Genomic DNA, 24834 nt, shown 5'->3' on the forward strand with positions numbered 1-24834 from the left:
ATAGGCAATGAAATACCAACACCTATCTTAATTCCAACACTGAAATACAGAAAGACGACGGACCGATCGTCTTAACAATTAGCCGCGGGGGGGAGGGGTTAGGTTTAGGCACCACTGGGGGGAAATTATTATTAGACACCCCTGGGAGGGACATGTTTATGGTGCGGTGAGAGAGGTTTAGGGTTAGGCACCCCCAGGGGGAGGCTAGGTTTAGGCACTGGGGGGGAGGTTAGGGTTAAGTACCTCTAAGGGAGGGTTAGGGTTTGGGGGGGAGAGGGGTAGGGATAGTGTACTTACCTACCCTGACATGATCTTCTCCCTTCAGGCTGCCGGCGTCAGGATATGAACCTCTATTTAGCCACAGGGACTTCATACTCATTCCAGCAAACCATTGCGTGTGGAGAGGGAGGAATCATTTGGATTCCTCTCAGATGATATTTTGTGAATAGTAGCCCATCTATTGGGCACAGGCTGTGGATAGTTGAGTTTATTGCCAGTGGCTAGTGACATCGAAAGTTAGCATCAAATAGTGCAGGAACAGTTCTTTCGAGTGCCCTTGGCCACCAGCACCAGGAAGTGCAGCAATGCTGCACTGAGTGACACCTGTGTGTTAACTGGTGGAGGGTATAAGGTAAGGACATATTTTGTTGTTTTTTTCCATATCCCTGATGACAATTTAAATAAATGAAAATGTTGGACACTGGCTTACAGTACCTTTAAATGCCTTGTTGAAATCCCTGTGTGCCACCTGGCTGACCATTGTTTATATATATAAACAAATGAAGAGAGGCGGCACTCAGATGACTTCGAAGAAAAACAACAATACCCTGTTGTGGATATCAGTGTTTCAGAACTTGTATTTCTTGTTCTCTCGTCAGACAAATATGACCTTCTGCACAACCAAATGTATATGGTTTCTACTGGAAAGGTTGTCAAGGGGAGAAATATATGTCTAGAAGACAGAAGCTTATTAGCAGTATGATTGTCAGACCACCTGCAAGAGGCTGATAAAGGGTGTGTCAGTCTCTCATTGCCTGTTGAGTGACACTGTGATTAGTGAGTGTAAAGGTGCATACACACTAGACGATGTGCTGTATGAACGATATTGGTGAAAGATTTCCTTGAAATTTCTGTATTGTAGGACAAACAATATTGGGTGAACACCCAAAGATATCTTTCAGTGAAGTCATCCTGCTACATCTCTGAATAAGCAATTCTTGACGATACCGTCAGATTGGCCTGCATGTACGGATGACAAAATATATCGTTATCGCCCAGCGGGAGCATGGTTGTTCACTGCATACACACTGAATGATATGAACAAAATATTGTTGAACGATATAGTTATCGTCCATATCGTTCATTAAGAATCGTTACCTTTAGTGCTGTGCTAAAGACTTCTGTTCTGCGAGAGGTACGTTGGGTCCTTCCACTCTGAGTAATGGAATACATTTGTTTAGATAAAGCCAGACAGGTCAGTATTTACTTTTATGTTTTGTTTATTTATGTGCTGCTAATAAAACTAGCTGTGGTAACTTGTATCAGGCAGTTGTGGTCATAATTCCCATAATGCCCTGACCCAGTAGTAGTCCCCCCATGCTCTGCCCCCAGTAGTAGCCCCCCTATACAGTGTCCCCAGTAGTAGTCTCCCCCCATACAGTGCCCCAGTAGAAGTCCCCCATGCTCTGCCCCAGTAGTAGTCCCCACCTATACAGTGCCCCAGTAGTAGCCCCCCTTATGCATTGCCCCGAGTAGCTGCCCCCCTATACAGGGACGCCTGTAACGCTCCCCCCATGCAGTGACAGTCCCCCACACACACACACACACACACACACAAAAAAAAGCTTACCTGAATCCCCACTCCTGACGCAAGTCCCGGCTCTTCTGTTGCACAGCTGGGAGAGACGTCAGCGTCATGACGTCTCTCCAATCATCACCAGCTGTGGGGGGGAACCGGCTCCCTTCCGATGTGCAGCAGCCAATGAGAGTCACTCTTCTTGGATATCACCCCCACCTCACTGATCTTCATTTGGACACCTTTTGGAATATTAATCCCATACTACTAGCCCTTGGGGCTAAGGACCAAGCGACCTAAGAGACATTATTTTGGCTGCATGCAGTTACTTGCTGTATATACACCGCACTAATTGAGGACCCACAATTTGGACGATCATACATAAGGGACACTCCTCTAGCGGCAACCAGATATACCATCAAGCAGCCTAATGCGTTGCATAGGACACCGCATTATTTGAGGACTCACCAATTGGAATATAAGACCATAAGGGACATCCCTCTTGCGGCAACCAGGAAGAATATTCAACGGATAGTTTCTACTCAATTTGGTATTCTATGGTACCCTACAAGGACTATATATGAATGAACTATAACAGACTTGAGGTTATGGGTGAGAATTCATGATTTTAATGTTATGTGCATATTGTGTATATCCTAATTTTGGAACCAGTAGCATTTTTTATATGTAATAACATTTCTTTGAATTTATTTAATACCACAGTTTGTATATGCTATATATGCTATTTAATCACACCAGCGCTACTTTGTATCCTTGTGTGTTTTTATATGTACTTAAGGGAGTGACTATCCCTTTTTATAGTAGCTGCTAGCAAAACAACTCATTTCAGCGCCTGTTTATACCCACTAGGGTATTTTTTCACCTGTTCCTTAAGGAACGCCTCCGTTTGTGAAACCACCCCCCCCGCCATACCTACAAACGGGTCGAGCTGTCGATCAACATCGACAGCCGCCCCTTTTGTAGTGAGCTCCGGAGCGAGAGAATTTCTCTCTCGCTCCGTGGCTTGCGCACACGCAGTGCGACCACTGCGCGTGCCCAGGGCCTAAACATCGACCCGCTTGCGAGCGCTCAGCGCTTACGAGCGGGTCTGAATGAAGTCCCTAGTGTGGTGTATTCTCGTACACTCTTTTACTGAGTCCTCATGATTGCATGTCTATTTTCACCGAATGTAGCCACTTTTATTTCAGCATCATAATTATACTAATTATTATTTGTTTTTGCATTAGCAGAGAAAAAACACAAAGAGAGTCCTAATTTTCACTGACAGGAGAAGCATACAAAATATAGACATTTTTTTAAAGTAAATTTTAGAAATGTGCTCTATTAGCTTTATTTACATTTGCAGGTAGTGCATAGTGATTATGTCATTTTACTGTTAACAAAGCATAAAATACTTTACAAGGTCATTATATTATTAATCCTGTGTTTTTGCTGTCTAGTATAATACATTTCCCACACAGAAATAAAGTTATGTTGCGTGACCTAGAGATGGACAAGGAGCTGACATGTGTTATCCCTTAAATCATAACAGTCCTGACTATAAACACTGGTGTGCTAAGCCTAGGCGTATTAATGTGTCCCGCTGGCTAGAAGGTCCTGCTCCCTGTATGTCCTTTCTGGGAGCAGGTGTCATATTGTGATTACTGTATGCCAATTCACACAGCGCAGCAGTATCCACTCAGCTCACAGAATGATCATGTCAGTAAAGTGTCAAATGAATTTCCAAGGATTTGAGATCTGAGTGACCACTCCTCTCTGCTTCCACTTCTACCCAATCCTGTCACAGATTCACTGGAACTCATCCAGATCACTTGCATCCGTGAGCAGCTGCAGCCAGTCTCTCAGGCTCAGGCAGGGGATTTCTCTGCTTTATTCACTAAATCTTGCATGTAACAGGGAGTTTTCTGTCTCTGAAAACAACTGTCTGCTCAAGCGGATGTATCTATAGTAGATATGTGGGAGTCTGTACCTTTCAAGGAACCTCAGCAATGTGTCTATATCTTTGCCACTGGAAATCTTTCAACATATGCATAACATATTACACATATGCCAAAGCTACAATGATGTGAAACAGTTTAATAAAGCAGATAGGCATAGAGCCTTTCACAGTGCTGTATCTAGAGACTATGCAAGAGGGGCTTCAGCAAAACTAGTGAGAAACTATTTTAACGCCTCATCAACCCTTTCAAATGCTGTTGGTGACAGCTTCCCATACAGTGTAAGTATCATTATTTTTCAAAACATAATAATTTAGCTTAAGTCTGCACATGTCAAATTGGTATAAATGCAGTTCACTTAAACAATCTGTAATAACTTCTCTTAAACTACAGAAACTGCCTTTTATTTAAAATTAACTAAAGATACTGTATACATGGTGGCAAAGAAAGAAAGGTAGCTGGTCAGTGACCATGCGTCATACGCCAACGAGATGACAACAACAACTTGCAGAGCCAATTGCCCTTCACAATGGCAAGTGCAATGCTTCCAACTCCCCGGCCAATACAGCAACAAAAAGGCCTAGCCAGACAGCCACTGCCACTAACCCCAGTCAGAAATCAGTCTAATTAGTGTACTAAAAGGGAAGTGCATCTAAAATTGTACGACAATAGGCACCGAACTGCTGTTCTTTTCCGCCAAAGCATGACTACCCTCACAGTCAGGCACGCCACCATGAAAATGAAAACTATAAAAAATACTTTCTAAAAACAAGAAAATCTCCTCGTCAATCAAGTGTACTCCTTCGGCATCCCGAAAATGGATATCTAAAGCCTAAAGGACTCCATGGCTGACAAAAAACAAGGCACAAGGGACTCACAACACATGCTCCGCCACCGTAACCACCTAATTACATCAACCGCCACAAAGAAAGCGGCCTCCAGGGCCAAAAGTGGTCGACAGGCCCAGTAAACAAAAGAATACCAGCACCATCCACTTTGTTTCAGGCCATATAACGCTTTCTTGAGAAAGCAGACCTCTCCTTCTTTGAACATTCCATCCACATACTGTTGCAGTGGTTCCATGGTTACATACAGATCTCTTCACTGAGGTCGCCATTTAGGAATGCCAAGTCATAATGTAACTGGTACAATAGCACATTCTGTAAGGCTAATATAGCCATCACCAACTGCAGAGTGTTATATTTTGACAAAGGGGAGTATGTTTCACCGTAATTGACCGCTGGGTATAGCTTTCTGCAACAAGCCAGGTTTTATAATGTGCAATAAGCTCATCAACCTTTACTTTTCTACCAATGACTTTGTTTTTGGATCATAATCCATGTAGTGTTATCACTAAGTGATCCAATTCTTTGTCTATTGCAGACTTCCACTTACTCTAGTTGCTTCTTGACTTTGTTTCATAAATATCCAAAGGTTCTGGGTGGTTATCTTCTGTGTGGTTTGCTGATATTTGATCTAACAGATGATCTTTTTTATGGCTGGACTTCCAAGCTGGTAGTCTCTGATTCAGAAGTGTCTCCAGCTGCTGGTATGTCCAATGTCAAATTTTTTCTCTACATGTCGAAGTTCAACATTTCTTCAACTTGTATTGTCTCTTTAAATACAACATCCCTTGACTTGACACGTTTTTTTATATTTGCATTCCATAATCTGTAACCTTTACTTTCATGGCACTAGCCAAGCATTATACAGGTACACTTTATTGACTTAGAATCCAACTTGCATCTTCTTTCTTTTGGTACAGTATATGGATGTATGCAGTGCTTCCAAATGTTCTTAGGTGTGAGTTTCACACTTGGGTTTCTTTTTGACCAGGCCTCAATCTGTGTTTTGTCTTTTGAGGTAACTGTTTGAGAATGGTTATTGAAATTAAATACTGTGGACACTGATTCTGCCCAAAACTGTGTCTCTAGTTTTGCATCCTTTAGCATACATCTTCCTTTCTCCACTAGTCTGTGATTTGCTCATTCACTAACACCATTTTGCTTAAGACTATAAACAATGATCAACTGATTCTCTATTCCATATTTCTTCAAGAATTGTTCCACCACTCTGTTAAGATATTCTCCACCATCAGATCTCAGATCTTTGAGTTTGCAGCATGTTTAGTTCTATGCAAGTCTTTTGTAGTCTGCAATTTTCTTTGCTTCTTCAAATTTCCCCTTTTATGAAATATACATGTATCGATCTAGTGAAGTCATCTATAAATGTCACAAAGTATCTGTACTCACAAACAGACTTTACCTCCATTGATACACACACATCTAAATGCAGTATTTCAAGTGGTGCTGTAGCTCTATTTGTTGGGTGCCGAACTATAGATAGACAGTAAAATGGTTGACAATTTCTAGATAGACACCAGATGTTAGACAGTCAATAGGTCGACTGGGACAAAAGGTCTCCAGGGACAAAAGGTCGACATGTAAGAAGGTCAACATGTAAGAAGGTCGACTGGCAGAAATTGTCAACAGGTTCAAAAGGCTGACATGAAAATGGTTGACACAAAAATGGTCGGCACATGATTTTTTTTGTTTTTCATGGTTAGGCACTTACTGGAGGGTTAGGCACTTACCCTGACAAGTTAGGGTTAGGCACTTACCCCAATAGTTAGGGTTAGGCACCAGGAGGGAGGGTTAGGCACTTACCAAAGAGTTAGTCACTAGAAGAGATGGTTAGGGTCAGGCACCTACCCCTATGGTTATGGTTAGACACCAAGAGGGAAGGTTAGGGTTGGGAACCAAGGGGAGGGTTAGGGTGAAGATTAGGGCTAAAAAACAAAATCATTTGTCGACCATTTTTGTGTCAACCATTTTCATGTCCACCCTTTGACCCTGTTGACTATTTGTACATGTCGACATTCTTACATGTTGACCTTTAGTGTGTCGACTTTTGTCCTCGTTGACCTTTTATCCCAGTCTACCTATTGACTGTCTGACATCTGGTGTCTATCTAGACATTGTCTACCTTTTAACTGTTTATCTGTTAATCCACAACTCTATTTGTTGACTCTGTAAATGGTTGACGTCTCTTTATCCAAATGTGTAGCTTTCACACATGGGTTTCTTTGTGTTAGACACTGACATTCCTGTGACCATCCCATTTTGCAGCTTTTGGACACTGTCATATTCAAGATGACTAAATCTTCTATGCCAGAGTTCCAATGACTGTAACTCACTTGTCATCACTGCATAGTAGTGCTGTGTATCACGGACATACATTTTTTGGCATCTTGTGCCAGTAGTGCTAATTGTCCCACCTCTGTTTCTTATAATTCACTTTACTTTAGCAAATTGAACTCTGTGGACTCTCTGTTCTAGGATACTGATGTGATTTTTTGCCATCTCTGGTCCATAAAATACATTTAGGATTTCTTTAAATTTTATCCTGATCCAATCTTCAAATGAGCTTCAATTATCCTAACTTTTGTGGCTGTCAACATTTGATTTCCAATTTTCTTGATTGTAATAAGGTCATACTCATTTATCTTGGTGAACCACTCCTCATTAAAGCTGAAATGTATTGTTGCATCTGAATCGATATACCAACAGTCTTTCTTGTGTTTATCCGTGACACTCAGTGCTGACTGATCTTTGTCATTATTTTTCTGGCTCTGCACATGATTCACTTTTCTTTGCTACCAGATGATTGCTTTGTGAACTATCTTCTGACAATTATAACACTTGAATTAAAATTTTCTGAATTTCTCACTTTTTGCTTGCAATACAGTTTTCTCAACATTAGTTTCACAGGGAATACATTCCTTCAAATGCAGTAGTTTTGCCCTCACTGTGTCTGTTGCCTTCACAGTGTTTACGTCTAACTATACTACCAAGAGGTTATAATCTGGTCTTAAATTTTGAAGCATTGCCATTTTTATGTCTTCATCATCTATATCTACACCAACATACATTAATATTTCTGAATTATTTATTTATTTATTAACAGTTTCTTATATAGAGCAGCAAATTCCATTGCGCTTTACAACTGTGAACTCAGGCCTCTGGAGTGATCAGAGGCTAAAGAAGCCTCTGATCATTTCATAGGCCAGCATTCCCAGTGATGCAGTGCGCACCTGCGATGTGAGGAGCCTGCGCACCTGCTGAATTCACATAACTTTGTATTATATAAAGTATGTCTTAAATGTTTTCTCTTAATAAGAGCTCCATCCTGATTTGCCGATTGCAATTTTTCTAGCTGACACCTTTCCATGAATTATGCAGTACACATGTTGCCACACACAAGCCTATGATACCCATAGCTCTATTTCCTTCATCTCCTTCATCTAGGTTTGCACTGTCAAACCTAACTGTTACTACTACTACTACTGTTACTTTCCACAGTCTTTCCTGTTAAGTTGCATCTCCATAGAGTATCTCCATGTAGTGTACTTCTCTGCACCTTTAAGTTGTATAAACCCCATCATAGGTGTAATTCCTGCATGTACGCTCCTTACAGCCATTTTTGAACAGGTCTTGTGTTGTCAAATGTTTTTGATGTGATACTTTCTTCTTTTTAACACACTCTGGGCCTGATTCACAGCCGCTCGTAAGCGGGCGCTCGTTCGCTCCGAGCGATGTTCGCACATCTGCGCATGCGTATGGGTCATAATGCGCATGCGCCAACCAGTCAGTGTGGTCGGAAATCGTGTGTTCGCAAAATTGCGAGTGCCTGCTAATTTGAGTGACAGAATGAGGCGTTTGTGGGTGGTAACGGGGAGGTGCTTGAAAACGGGGAGTGGAGATCCGAACGCAGGCATGCAAACGGTCAAAACGGGCATTTTAAGGGTGTGCATAATTAACAAAGCAGCGTCATCGGCCACGTCACTTGGGTGTCTCTTAGCCTGAACTGTTCGCATGTTTGCGGTAGGAAAATCCAACCACAAGCACTGCGAGCAGTTCAGACGCCTTTCGATGTACTCGATTAATCTAATAAATAGCGCAGATGATGTATGATGCGAGCGGCCAGGGGGCGTCTTTACAAAATAGCGAGCGCATGTTTCGTTCGCTCGCTCAGTCATAGAGGCGTCAACAGACCGCAAAGAGTGAGTGCTCAATTTAAATAGCCAGCCCCTTTTTCTGAACAAGCGAGCGCAAATAGCGTCCGGCTCTGAATCAGGCCCTCTGCTTGCTTTACTTTGTGCTGCTGCAGCCTTCTGTAACTTTACATGGGCCAATATGGTGCCTCTAACGCTGCTTTGGCATCCGAACATGGCCGAACTTCCGGGATCCGAGGCAATACGAGCCACAGCTTGGATCTTCCTGTCTGCCTCAGATCCCTACCTGAGCTTAAACCTCGAGATCCTGCTGGTTTTGGCTCGAGCGCCATCTGTCACAGCTCTTAGCCAATCAGCACTTTTCCATGGACTTCAGTGGGGCAAACAGACGCAATATGGTGGCCCCCATCGCACCAAGGACACCAATACCCACAGTGCTGACACCCTGCACAGTGCTGACATCGCTGCACCAGAACACTGTCGGCACCAACAGCAACCCCGCACTGAGGACACTAACGGAGCCCTGTGTGGGCGTGTTTGGATTCCAAGGAATTCGAACTGCTCATCTCTGTTCTTTACTCATCCCAAAATGATTACGTTTTTCAGTATTAAAATCTTTGGTGGTAAAAAGCTTGTCTTCTTTTCATCTTGCACTATCTACTATTATGGTTTAGGAACAGGAAGAATTTGAAGTTAAAATAATTGTAGTCTCCAAGAAATTCAAGAGAACTCTACTGCTTTATTGATTAGAAGGGCTTTGGTCTGGAACATCGGTGGCAAACCCGTGGCTCTCAAGCCGCATGCAGCTCTTTCTCTGTTGTGCTACGACTCATAACAATGGCTCCTGCAGACCCTTCAGTAGCTTGGGGGCGTGAGGGCCATTGCTACGCCACTGCAACTGTGAACACAGGCCTCTGGAGCGATCATAGGCTAAAGATGCCTCTGATCATTTCATAGGCCAGCGTTCCTAGTGATGCAGTGCGCACCTGCGATGTGAGGAGCCTGCGCACCTGCTGGATCAAGCAGTCAGGGGCAGCAGCAGCGGGAGTGAAGCCCAGTGTGAAGTCAGGTAAGTACTGCAGGCACTACATAAGGAGCACTACTTTAGGGGGCACTGCATTAGGAACAAAACTAAAGGGGTCACAACTATAGGGGGCACAACTACAGGGGGAACTGCATAAGGGGTACAATTACATGGGGTACTGCATATGAGGCACAACTACAGGGGGCACTGCATACTGGACACTACTACAGGAAGCACTGCATATGGGGCATATCTTCATAGGGGCACTACATAATGGGCTCTACTACATGGGACATTGCATAAGGGGCACTACTACAGGGGGGGGGGGTGACACAAGGTCATGCTCCTGCAAATGTCATGCCAAAGCTGTGTGCAGAAAAATGGGGTGTGGCCATGTGACAGCTAGGCCATGTCCTGTTTTTGCATGCACATAATATCGCCTCTTTAACTTGACTACATATGTTATTTGGCTCTTTGCCTCTGACTGGTTGGCCATCCCTGGTCTGGAAGTACATACCACACATCTTATCAAAGTATTTCACAGAAAGTACCCTTAAAAATCTTTATTGGGGTGTTCGATGCCCACGAATCACCTAAGCGCTTATGAATCAATATGTTCTATCAAACTAGTTCACCTGCTGCACTTCACAGAAGGATAATTTGCAAAAAATCCTATAAAGCAATAAACTAAAACCAATTTTGTGTTAAACTGCTTCCACACAAAATTGGATTTAGTTTGTTTGATGGTCACCCCTAAACATTATTATTTGAACAGGCGTATAAAACCTCTTTTCAGAGATGCCACAATCCTCACTGCATCTGCACTCAGCGGACACTCTTCACTATAGCCATTGTTCTGCCCTAAATGCTGGAATGTAGCACACACTGTAAAATTTGAAGAGACAGGCAGTTATTGCTGATGTCATGTTGCTGACACATTCTAACACCATCTTGTCTATACAGGTGGCAGAGCATTATGTGTCAAACTCATCCATATTGCTATTGTCCAGCAGCCAGCGTAACACCTTCAGCTGGGAAAGGGATGAAGATGGCAAAAGTGGAAGAAGAAGGGGTTGGAAAAGTGAGTTGTGGTAATAAATACAGAAGTAGGTGGAGATTTATATATAATAATAATAAGAGGGGAAATGGGAAATAGACAAACACACAAAGCAGAGCATGATAAAAAACAGACAAATACAAAGAGGAGACAGAGATATACATGGGGTGATAGTGCCATGGAATGAGGGAAGCAGGAGTAGGTGCAGAGGTGTGCAAGGACTGAGTACCCATTAGAGGTGGATCAAAGGTTAGAAGATGGAGCAGAGAACTAGGGAGTACAGCATATGTACAGGAAAAGCAAACTGGCAGGATCAGTAAAGAGTAAATTGTGTTTCCTCCTATTTGACTTCTAATAGACACTAATTTCCAAGATTTACTAATTAAGGCAACAATAATAATTGCTTTACTTATACAAAGTGGCACTACTATTTATTTTAATACTATTTGGGGCACTCATTAATTTAACATTTTAAAAAAAAACCCAGATCCAAAACTAAAACCAAAACAATTAAGGGTGGTTTTGCAAAACTAAAACTAAAACCAAAACACAAAGATGAATACAGATCCAAAACCAAAACACAGGGGTCAGCGCAGATCTCTAACATGTACTATATTTTTAGAGTATGGTCCAGCCAAGGGTACCAGGTGGAGCCCAGTGCTAGAATTGGGCTGGTACTCTCTAGCTGTGGAAGGCCTGATCATTTTTGGGGGCACATCACTTATAGGACTGGGCCTGATGTTAAGCAGCAGTGGGCTTGTGCGAATTTCAATGTTTCACATCCAATTTTACCATGCGGTTTGGCTTAAACCCCATGCAGTTTGGTTCAAACCACATGTGGTTTCTCCTGAACAGCATGTGGTTTCTCCTGAGCAGCATGTGGTTTCTCCTGAGCAGCATGTGGTTTCTCCTGAACAACATGTGGTTTCTCCTGAGCAGCATGTGGTTTCTCCTGAACAACATGTGGTTTCTCCTGAGCAGCATGTGGTTTCTCCTGAGCAGCATGTGGTTTTTCCTGAGCAGCATGTGGTTTCTCCTGAACAACATGTGGTTTCTCCTGAGTAGCATGTGAGTAGCATGTGGTTTCTCCTGAGCAGCATGTGGTTTCTCCTGAGTAGCATGTGGTTTCTCCTGAACAACATGTGGTTTCTCCTGAGCAGCATGTGGTTTCTCCTGAGTAGCATATGGTTTCTCCTGAGTAGCATATGGTTTCTCCTGAGTAGCATATGGTTTCTCCTGAGTAGCATATGGTTTCTCCTGAGCAGCATATGGTTTCTCCTGAAGCACATGGAGTTTAGAGATCTGCAAACTGCAAGACATCAGATGCGTTTTTAGTTTGCAGCTTGCAAACTGCAAGATAGTAAATCATAAGGTTTGGATCTGAAACCCACATGGATTGTGTGGCTGTTTGCATATAGCAAATAAAAATACTTCTTGGAAAAATGTTCCTCATAGTGTTTCTATAAATCAGAAAGGTCAGCTCTTCTCTTATTTCTTCACCCTTCATGTGAATATTCTTGACAAGCCATAGATATATTTCTATGTATTTCGCTGCAAGAAGCAATGTTTGCTCCTTTGTTTGAGTCAGCATTTTATTGTGAAATCATAAAACTTGTATAGTGTAAGACCATTGTCTTTAATAAACTGATCACAAATACTATGACTTTCCAGTATTGTCTTCAGACAGATTGGTACTGCACATGCTGTGTTTATAGCTTGGCACCATCCAAATATTTTTTTTATAGTAATGAACAACAATCAGAAAAGTCTTTTCATTGCCAAGCGCACTCTGGGATTTCTGGAGGCATTAAATGTTCTGTGATGTTTCTCATTTCAACAGTTTTACATGTTTACTATTTTGTTATAACTTTTGAGTACATTCAGACATATATCAGGCCAATTCCCTGTCCTGATGATGTCTGGGTCGGGTGATTGGTAAAATCCAACATGTTGGATAATCTTGATTTGCTGATTATTACCCAAAACTGATCGGAAGCTGTGAGCTTTAACATGTTAAATAAATGTAAATGAGCTTATCTGTTGGACATCTGTGTCTATAGGCTTCTGCAGTGTTGTAACAAGGGAGAGACAAGCACCAGTGAGGGAGGGCCAACACTGCACTTTCACTCTGTGCTCTGACACGAGGCCCCAGCTTTGCATCCTCACTCTGTGCTCTGTAACTGGGCCCCAGCTCTGCACCCAGGGCCAGCGCAACCCACTCAGCAGATCCTGCACTGCAGGGAGGTGCCAGGCTGGAGAGTTGCTCTCCCTGCAGAACTGCTGGGTCCTTTGTTGCAGCTGCTGGCCGCCACTGCACCTGTCGCACTGTATGACAGGCAGCGGCAGCCTACTTCAGAGAATGGCAGCTGAGTCTGAGCGGCTGTTCACGCACATACTGTGTGTGCATGAAGAGCCGCTTACACACACTTGCCTGTTCGGAACATTCCCCCTCCTTCTGGCAGAGCATCCCCTTCTTCCTCTCCCCTCCTCGCTCCTCCCTGCTGTGCTGACTCTTTGGCTGCTGTCACTCATGAGCAGCTGAGCTCCTTACCACCACCGGAAGCACCGCAGCTCACTCCCCCTAGCTGGGTCTCCCCCTTTCTCCCCTCTGCAGCTGTGAGACTTGCTGTTTAATGACAGCCAGACAGCGGGCTGAGCCTGTCTGAATGAGCGTCTCCTCCACCACCGGTGGGCGGCACCACTGCTTTTCTTCTACTGTGGCCAGACCCCCCCCTTTCTCTCTTCTGCGCTGCTGAGCCTTCTGTGCTGTGTGCTGTCAAACTGAATGACATCCAAGCAGCAGGCTGAGCCTCTTCATCAGCGACACTGCCCCTGGGCCCTGGCCACATCCCTCTGATGTACCAATTTTTTTTCTTGTAACGGAGCTGCCTGCCGCGACCTGCAGTGCCTCTACACCAGCGGCACTGCCCCTGGGCCCTGGCCACATCCCTCTGATGACTGATGAACCATTTTTTTTTCTTGTTCCGAAGCTGCCTCCTGCGGCCCACAGTTAAGCCTTGATATTTGGCTCTGCCCCCTTTTTAAAGAGCCACGAATTAGGCCAGTGACCTGAGTCCCCTCCTTTCTCCTCTCCTCCCCACCTGACCTGGCTCTCTTTCCCTCCTCACCTGGCCTGGCTCTCTTCCCCTCCCCTCCTGACCTGACCTGGCTCTCCTCCCCTCCCCACTTGACCTGGCTCTCCTCCCCACCTGACCTGGCTCTACTCCCCACCTGACCTGGCTCTCCTCCCCTCCCCACCTGACCTGGCTCTCCTCCCCTGGCTATCTGAATAAAGGCAGTCTCCAGTGCCGATGGCGTCCAGCCGAAGAGGAGAAATTGAAAAGGAGTGGAGAAAACAGAAGAAGCAAATAGTTGCAGAAAAAAAGGTGTTTTATTTTAAATGTTTATAATATACAGTATCTATTTAATAAGGTAATATGTATATGTGTATTCATTTGATAAATAATATATTTAATATTTAAAATGAAATATACATAGTGTATATTTAATTCAAAATATTAACTATAGTATTTATTATTATTTATTATTGATGCAGTCATATTCCCGACTGTGGGGATTCCAGCGGTCAGATTGCCGTCGCTGGAATCCCGACACTTATCATAATACTGGAGGTAAGTACTGGGGTGTCGAAGCTGGATGTTTGGCTAAGACAGAATCTGTTAAAATCAAAATCTGCACAACGCCATTTTGCGAATGGCTACGCAGTGCTATTTTCCGAAACCTACACAGTATACGGCGCTATGTTATTATTTAGCGTCATGCGTTTCCTACGCAATAGAACACTGTTAAAAGTCTTTACAAAAACAATACGTACATTTATTCATACACATATATCAGTAATGACAGACAAAGTCTTGTAGACATGTCTGTGACAAATAATTAAGAATTCACAAAGATACTGTGAGTGTTTGCTCCGCATGTAGATACAGTATGTCTGTGACAATTGAAGTATAACACAGACACTGATATGCTCAGAGAGAGTGGATTTAGAAACAATTGTCAGATGTTTAGCTATCGTTAGAAATTGTAGGCCTCATGTCCCATGCTGATGTGGTTAAGAGGGACTGACAATTGTATTCTGAATAAACATAGGAAAGCCTTTTGTTAAAATTATCAGATTGTTTGCCAAAGGTTGCTCAACCTGCGTACAGGACAAACTCCATTGTCTGTCATTATTTTAGTTCAGACAGAAGTAATATTACTGTTTGGAGTTATGTATATGTGATCTGACTGTTGGGGACCTGTACCTGGTATCCATTATACCTGAGGCTTGACTGCTTGAGAAAGGTCCGTGTAGTGGACCGAAACGTCGCCCTGTATGTAAGCCCTCTTCTTTGAATATTAAAAACTGCAAACTACTGGTGAGTGCCATCCTATATATATATATATACACTTAAATGATAAAGTCAGCGGACAAAACGCGTTGGAAGACAAACGCTTGCCCATGAGATCTACATGCAGAGTCTCTTACACTGATATTCAGATAAGCTAAACTCTCTTTTACCATTTTGAAAAAGGAACCATTTTATTTCTTTATTTCTTTATTTTTATTATTGCTATTTGGTGGTTTTTCCTCTTTTAGGAACCACAGTGTCTATTTTTATTCCTTTCAAATTATATTAAATTGATATTTTAAATGATATTAGCAATCGTTTGTCACTTCATTGGTCTATGCTGCTAAGTTATTTTTTTACTTATGGCACGTTTTTTGCACTAAGCACTTTACTATTTTATGTTATACATTATAATTATATATTTGATCATTAAGCACAATTGCACGCAGCACTTTTAGATGATTATCACTATGTACCAATAGCAGGATGGTCACCCACAGTCAATAAACTTCCTTCTCTATTTACAAGTTAGTGTACTCACCAACACTACAGACTATTGACAAAGGAGCAGACGCCCATGTAGATTAACCAATTTGGGATTACTTGCACTGTGTTTCACTATTTTTAAATCACACCAGTGATTAATTTATTGGTATAGGTACTGGCGCCGAATTCATAGATTATTGTGTAAATATATATATATATATATATATATGTATATATACACTTAAATGATCACATGGGTATCCACAATGCGTGCACACATATATATGTATATATATACAGTTGTAATTATAAATAGAAACACACACAGCGCATGTTTTGCGCTGTAACACAAACCCTGCACACAGCGCACATTTACACTGCATGTAGACACACAACGCATCCTTACATATAACCATAAATATACACACACTCATAAAAGGTTCCTGCGCATTATGGTTTATATTAAAGTTATTAATTATGATGTAAAATGTATGTATTTGATATTAATGGTATTCAACATAATAAACTGACACACTGTTTAATTCCAGATATCTGAACCTATCAGCGAAGGAGTCGCATCTTGCGTTCGATGGTTATGGGATATAGGAAATTATTGGTTAGAATGCATACACTGTAATGTAGTATGTCTATCTAGTTAAAATCAATTAAAGAAAGACAATGTAATCTGGAGAATTGGGACATACCCCTAGTGAACTGTCCTATGAACTACAGCTTACTACAAAGACCAAGAGCAAGAAGCAATGAAATTATGTTTGTCTGTCTACATTGTTGCTATCATGATCTGTTAGGGTATATAGCCTGTGTCCCGGTCCCAGTTAGTAGCCATTCTTCTTGGATGACCGCAGGCTTCTGGATTGATGACTGCAACTGGGACCGGTGCACATGCGTATATATCGACTGTGCCTTGTTTATGTATAATCTTTTGCGCTAATTGTATTTAGATCACAGCATGTAACTAAATGCTTTTTATGTGAATAATAACTTTTTGTGCTTTGGGACCACACTCAAAGTCTGGAAAGCAATTATCTCTTGTGCGACTTACAACGCTATATAGCGACATTTAGGGTGTATAGATTATTAGGTATTCATAGTTGGGGGCTCGCAGTGAGGTCACGCTACATAATTACACGGTAACACACGATTATCGATCTCTCTCCAAATGGTGGACGGTGCCATAGGAAGGAAAGGACGCACTGTGTCCAAAAACCTGCTACCACTTGATGTTGAGAGACCGATATCCGTTATTGTGTGAGTTCAAGGAGCACTGATTAGAAGCCAGGGACAAGGAAGGAAAAGTTTGTTTTCTTTCATTGTTAAAGTCTGTGTTAGGGGCTAAGTCGCACAATAGCGTACGCATATTTCCTGTATTGCTGCTACGTAATCAACCAGTCATTGTATTCATAGCATGATTGCTTGTTAAACCCTTTGAATTATACTGCTATATTTAGGGAGAAGGTTTTATTTTTTTTCTGCGCAGAAAAGGTGTATGTAATTGAAACATGTGATTGTAAAGTGGAGGCTACTGTCTGGTTAAGCCTAAGTGCAAGTGGAGGCTACTGTCTGTTAAGCCTAATTGAAACTCGGTAGGTGCCCGACGGGACCGTACAAACTACTGGGCTGGTGTACAAAGCAGGTACATTGTGATTATCGAGAAACTAAGGGGTTTCTTGGTCCGGCACCCATTAATCTCAAAGACCATTGATCAGTTAGGTTCTTTGGGCAATGCGATCGAACCACATAGTTATATAAACTGTAATTGTGAAGTGGGTTGTTGTGGGAGTGAAACTGCTAGCAAGGTTAGGAGTTATTGGAACTCCTAGATGGTACCAGCTGGGAGTAAACTCAAAGTAGGAAGCGAGTGGTGAAGCTTGGAGTTAAATTCACCACAAGTAAAATAATTTGCTAGGCGGTTATTTTACTCCTCGTTTATACACACTGACCCTATTGCTTAGCGGGAAAGTGGTGCATAGCGGGAAGAAGCGAGCGGCTGAAGCTTGTATGAATTTGCCGCAGGTAGAATAATTTACAATAGGTGGTTATTCTGCTCCTCATTATGCAAGCTGACTGTAATGCCAGGCATGCCGACTGTGCATAATGGGAGGGAATGCGTGAATGTAGCTCTCTGAAAATCATTCACCAATCGAAATTCTCTAGAAATTGCTAAGCATTTTCTCAGATGGGTGCGAGGTAATCTCTAGTAATGGTCGATGATGTGCTGCTGGTGGAAGGGCCGCATGGGTCGGCCAGGTATATTACGATTAAAAAGTATGGTGTGTACACTATGGTGTACTGTAGCATATGGGTCAACATGACCAAGGAATGTAGGAAATCTTTTCCTAAAATTGGTAGCTTTGATTCAGAGGTACTGAATAATATCAGAGAGAGTATATGTTTAGTGAAATCTCTAAAGAAAAGGATAAAGTTTAATGACTGTTAAAAGTTGTGGCAGCATGAGGGAAACATGTGGCTTAGCGGTGTGCACGTGACGCTAACTAGCGTCACGCCCACAATGCAAGGCAGCGCGTATGCAATGCTAAATAGCATGTGTGCGCCGCAAAAGAGCATGCATGCACTGCAAGGTAGCATTGCGGAATGTATTGTTAGTGGCGCATGCACACCACCTCCGCCCTATGCGGATGGGGGACAAGGTACAGTCAATCTCAAAAATCATAAAAATGTAACAAGTAACTTGTACCCTCTCCTAAGTAACTATAAGGAACATGTTTATGATGCAGATGATGACCCTGTTGTAATGTCAGCTCTCTCCCATGTTGTCCAAATGTTAGATGTACCATCACAGCAAGCACAGGTAGCTGCCCTGGTAGTAGCCAGAAATGGAGGTAGCCCCACCAGTGCAGGAAGTATTAACACCCACTTTAACAGTAGCGGAGGATGTTAATACCATATGTAGTAGTAGTAGGTTGAACCCTCAACCAGGAAATCAGGCCATTGTGGCAGGCATCCATCCCATCCCATCCAGACAATAACTGTTCCCAATGGGAATCCAGATGCACATGGTGTAGTGGCCACCAGGAATGTGTCGATGTATTGTCCATGGACAAGAGCAGAACTACATTCCATAATGACAGATTTTCAAATAAAGTAAAAGGAAAGGGGAAGAAAGGAGAAATCACCGCACAGGTAACAATAACACCATAATATCAAATTTAAATTGAAAGTTATTGTGGATAATTATCAATCAAAGCTTGAAAAAAAGGAAAGGGGGGTGCTATCTCCACAGTATTACCACAAACACATGTGTGTAAGTATGTAAGAGTTGTGGTGGTACTGCTCAGAGTAAAAAGATACAGAACACAAAAAGGGAAAAGGTCCGAGGACCAGATCCAAGACTCTATAGTGGAGCACTCTTATAGCTAATCAGCATAAATAAAATATAACTTTTAATGAATATTAATTATAAAATTGGACTTACATAACACACAAACACTGAACATTATAGAGAAAGAGAGTGTGAGGGAGAGACGTTACTATCCCTGTGACGACGGCGAAATATAAAGACAATACAACACACATTCACAAAAATACACAATACTAGATAGTATTGGTGTGACAAAGACAGTGTATAAAATACACCCAGGTCATATAAATGTTCAAGGATTAATAATCAAATGTTTGTATAATTAAAGAGATACAAAGTTATCATTCGGACAAGCTTAACCTGTAATGAAAAAATCTCTGGGAATGTTCGTAATAGACGTCAGATCCTGTAAATGGATCGAATAATATAGAGATATACCATGTAGTACAGAAAGAAGAAAATGGAGAGGTATAAGAAAATCTGATCCATCACAGGGTTCTGCTGCTTGCCATTATGCTGTTGCAGAGAATGGGAAGTGAGAGACCCGTGTATAACAGTAACCCCATGAAATTAAAGTAAGGTCACGACCCTGTAGCAGGCATTCATTTCAATCCCCTACTTGTCATACTAAATTAGCATTGGACAAATGAGGGGGGAAGTTACTGGGCTGCAGGTGGGAGGTGAAAAGAACACAAGATCAAAGTATACCTTTAGTTATTATTAGCCTTAAACAGCCACAAAGAAAGGTTAAATTACAGTGGCATTTGTACTATATTATCTCACCAGTGATGCTTTTATTTATTTTCAGATCATGGAAAGTGATAGTTTCGTTACTCATTTCCCAAGTGAATTTGAGATTCATTTGGTTCTTGTTAAGGGATTGCACGAAATCTATGAAGTCTTGTTTGCTGCCTTTCCAAATGACAAGAATATCATCAATGTAGCGTAGCCATTGAACAATATGTTGAGTATGTATGAAGAAGATCTCATCAGTAGCTCGACACTTCCATCTTAAACATAATGGGGAACCTAGGAGTTTGAAAGCTTTTGGTCTTGATAGAATCCACATGGGGATTCGAGGGGGAGATCTGACCAATACCCTTATGAAAAAGGAAACTGAATGGATTTTCAAGTTGGGGACCATGGTTCCACATGGCCTCAACGAATACAATAGTTATAGTCCATTCCTGACCCATTAGACTTAACATGTGGATCTAGGGCTTTGACCTATTCTTTAACTGGATGGTTTTCTTATACTATTAATTAACTGCTTTCCTGGCACGGTCGTATCAGATACGTCCACACCAGACTGGGCTTTCCCTGACATGGTCGTATCTGATATGACCAGTCAGAAGTGCCCACTAGGCAGCTGCGGGAAGCTAATCTTCCAGCAGCTGCCTACATCAGAGGGACCTGCTGGTCCCTCTGTACCCGTAGCTGCCCCTCCAGTGTGTCCCGATCACTGCTGACCACAGTGATCGGGCATTTCGCAGCATCCCCCTACTGGTGCATCTGCATGCTCCAGTGAATCCCGATCACTGTGGCCAGCAGTGATCGGGCAGCCTGCATGTCCCTCCTCCGTAGGTAGTTGTAAGCAAGAGCAGCCAGCGCCACACCATCTGGCTGCTCCTGCTTACAATTACCGGCTGCCTGCTACTGTGTACCTTCTCCCGATGCGGTGGCTGCTTCATCATACCCGGGCTGGCCACCTCCACCCAGTGCGGTGGTGTCGGTGGCGGCTTCTGCGACATCCTTCTCCTTCCAGCATGGTGGTGTCAGCGGCGGCGGCTTCAGCATCCTGGTCACCTCCTTCTCCTCCCTGCGCGGCGGCTCCTGCATCCCAGGGCCGGCCTCCTCCTCCTAGCGCGGTGGCATCAGCATCCTGGCCACCTGCTTCTTCTCCCAGCGCAGCGGCTCCTGCATCCCAGGTCCGGCCTCCACCTCCCAGCGCGATGGTGTCAGCATTGGCGGCTTCAGTGTCCTGGCCACCTCCTTCTCCTCCCTGTGCGGCGGCTTCAGTGTCCTGGCCACCTCCTTCTCCTCCCTGTGCGGCGGCTTCAGTGTCCTGGCCACCTCCTTCTCCTCCCTGCGCGTCGGCTCCTGCATCCTGGGGCCTGCCTCTTCCTCCGAGCGCGGTGGCGTCAGCATCCTGGCCACCTGCTTCTTCTCCCAGCGCAATGGCTCCTGCATCCCAGGTCCGGCCTCCACCTCCCAGCGCGATGGTGTCAGCATCGGCGGCGGCTTCAGTGTCCTGGCCACCTCCTTCTCCTCCCTACGCGGCGGCTACTGCATCCCGGGGCTGGCCTCCTCCTCAAAGCGCGATGGCGTCAGCAGCAGCTTCAGGGTCCCGGCCTCCTCCTTCCAGCGTGGTGGCTGCTTCTGTGTCCCTGCCGGCTGGCCACCTCCTCCAATCCCTGCAGCTGCTTCTGTCCCTGGGCCTGGCACCTGATACCTCCTCCCTCCTTGTCCTACTCCCTGCTCAAGCTCTGCCTCTGTCCCAATCACTGCTGGACACAGTGATCGGGCAGTAGATTGTTTGTAAAAAAAAATATTTGATATATATATATATATATATATTTATTAGATATATATATACATATATATATATTACACACACACATTATATATATATATATATATATAATCTCATACAGAAGTAAAAAAGTCATAAGGATATTCAAAGGTGCGCCACAATAAATATATATATATATATATATAAAAAAATATGTATGCATGTGTGTGTATATATATATATATATATGTATATATATATGTGTGTATGTGTATATATATACTGTATATATATGTGTGTGTGTATGTATATATATATATATATATATATCTGGAATTGAGAGCAAGAAAGAAGGGGCGCCACATAGTGCATGAAACTGTAAAACAGATTTTATTGCAGACAGCGGACATAAAACTCGTTCAATGAATATGCGTACCACAATCAGCGGTCAGATACCATTGCAAGTAATAAAAATGAAGAAGCCTGAATATCACCCGAACATCTCCGGGGACTCCGTCGGCTATTCGACCAGTAATGGAAAGCAACGCCAAACCACGCCCTAACGCGTTTCGTCATCGACTTCGTCATGAGCCTCCTGACAAAGTCGATGACGAAACGCGTTGGGGCGTGGTTTGGCGTTGCTTTCCATTACTGGTCGAATAGCCGACGGAGTCCCCGGAGATGTTCGGGTGATATTCAGGCTTCTTCATTTTTATTACTTGCGATGGTATCTGACCGCTGATTGTGGTACGCATATTCATTGAACGAGTTTTATGTCCGCTGTCTGCAATAAAATCTGTTTTACAGTTTCATGCACTATGTGGCACCCCTTCTTTCTTGCTCTCAATTCCAGATAAACCAATACCCGCTTGGATCCGGGTTTTAACGTGGGGAAGACGCCGGCCTGTGTGGTACCTGTGGCCTGTGCTATATCTGGCGTCTGTGACACAGATTTACTTTGTTCCAAAAATCCATCTATTTATTGGATTCTAAAAAACTTTTCACAGTATTATATGTGTTTATGCATTGATTGATTTATTTGCGCACTGAATTTACTGTATTTATATATATATATATGTGTGTTTGTATGTGTATATATATATATATATATTAGGGACGGCAACCAATCATCGATGGTCTGCAAACCATCGATTGTTTTCAAAAATATCGATGGCCTGAATGAAACAAGTGGTCTGCTATTGCTGGTGGCTATCAATGTTGCACCATCGATGGCAACCCTCAATCGAAATTTAAGAAACATCGGCTGTTGTGGTCTACACAGATTTCGACCAATCGCTAAACAATTGATGGCTTCTAACGATGGTTGAACCATCGATGGTACAGCTGTCAATGGCCATCACTACAGTATAACATAAAAATTTATATTTTTATGGTATACTGTAGTTTTTTAAAATAGTGATGGATAAGTTTAAAATTATGTTCTTGACCTAATTCAATCGTAAAAGAAACCGACAATTTTGGAGCGGTTTTTGGAAAAAGAATTCGTCAATTAAGTGGTTAATTTTCATTGATAAATTTTATTGTTATTTTTATCAATTCTCCTCCACATCAGTCTATTCTACTTCAATCACTTTTTTTTGGATAAAACATTCTTTAATACACTACTTGTAACTGTTATGACCCATTAAGAAACATATATATAATAATTCACGCTATATCTTATTTTCTAACAATTTCCCTTTTTTTTTCTTTTGCATTTTCAGCACCACTTGTTGTATTTTTATTTTAAATACACAATATTCTGCATCTCATTTTCATATTTAGCATTTAGCCCTTACACATAATCCTTTTTGTATTTTAATGTTATTTCCATTCATTATTGATTTGATTTATTTAAAGAACAAAACATGTTTGAATTTTATATATTAATCTATTATTTTTACTACTTATTTATTAGTTTTCATTTCTTACTTCCTTTATAATTTATTGTTATATATAATTAATTGATCTTGCTGTAGCTAACTACTTAGGCATACAGCCACATTGTTATTTTAGCTGGGGAACCTATGAGACCAGCAAATAAATATTATTGGTCTGACTTATGTCCTTTGAAGAATGAGATCGACCTTAAATATACCATATGGATTTGGGCTGTAGCTTTATGATATGATAAGATGCGCTATAACACTGTGGCAATTTTGGTTACCACAATACGATTTCTCACACTCTCAGTTCACTTGTCCTAGGTACTGTTCAACCTGTAAATATAGTTATTTCTGAGTACTTTGTTTCTTTAAGAAGCTTGATTGCTATCATTTTTAAATGTTTACCTGCTCACTCTGATTTTCAATTATTACTATGTTTCTTTTGTGTCCTGACGTCCCTATCCTCCCTATTTTCTACATTCATACACTTTGCATTGACATCTCTTATAGAGATTACGTGTACATATGCTCCGTTGAGCAAAATATGCAGCCGGCTTGAAAATGATGTCATCCATACTCTTCTCCTAAGTACGGGACTAGCTGCTCATTACAAGCAGTTAATACAGCTGCACGAGCCTCCGTTTTTTACTCTGCCTCTGCTACCTGATTGGGTTATCTTGCTCGTAATTGAGCCCGTAGGAGACTGGCTGAGATGAATGCCAGTCTTCTTTTACAGCTTTCGTATTGGTCCAGTAGCTCTAAATAATGAGCAATTATTTTCAATTCATTTGTAGCTGACTCCTTCCGTGATCAAGCCACGCAGGCGAAACGCACGTCGGTCCCCAGGGTGCCCTGCATGTGCACAATGTAGGACAGCCCTACACCCAGGTAATTTTTTTGATTTAATTATTTAACTTTATTTGGAGACCTTTCTTGTATGTAGCGTATATATGGCTCGTATACTTTAGATGCAGTCCTTGTGATTCAACATTACCAGACTGCATATACAAAGTCGATAATTTCAATGTGAATTTTATATTATACTTTCAGGGTCTCTGCCATTTATGAGCATTATATCAAGAACACTGCCTGATACAATTTACTGATAAGCTATCAGGTTAGATCTCTCATAATAGACAAGATATATATGTTAATTTATACCACTAGTTTCAGAACCAGCCTATATAATCATTTTGGAAACTATTTTCCCTTTTTTTCATTTAGTATCTATGGCCCTTATATTCCAGATATAGTTCCTGGAACCTAACATTGCTATATTATATAAATTGAATGTATTCATAGATAAATCAACTATTTTTCTGTGTGACTTATAATTGAGTCATTAGGAATGTTGCATGATTTAAATTGCTGGAAAGCTGCCACTTTATTTATTCACAACAGAGAAGA

This window comes from Taudactylus pleione, unplaced genomic scaffold, assembly GCF_031769625.1.
Source record: "Taudactylus pleione unplaced genomic scaffold, aTauple2 ptg000352l, whole genome shotgun sequence".
In the NCBI taxonomy this organism is placed as follows: Eukaryota; Metazoa; Chordata; class Amphibia; order Anura; family Myobatrachidae; genus Taudactylus; species Taudactylus pleione.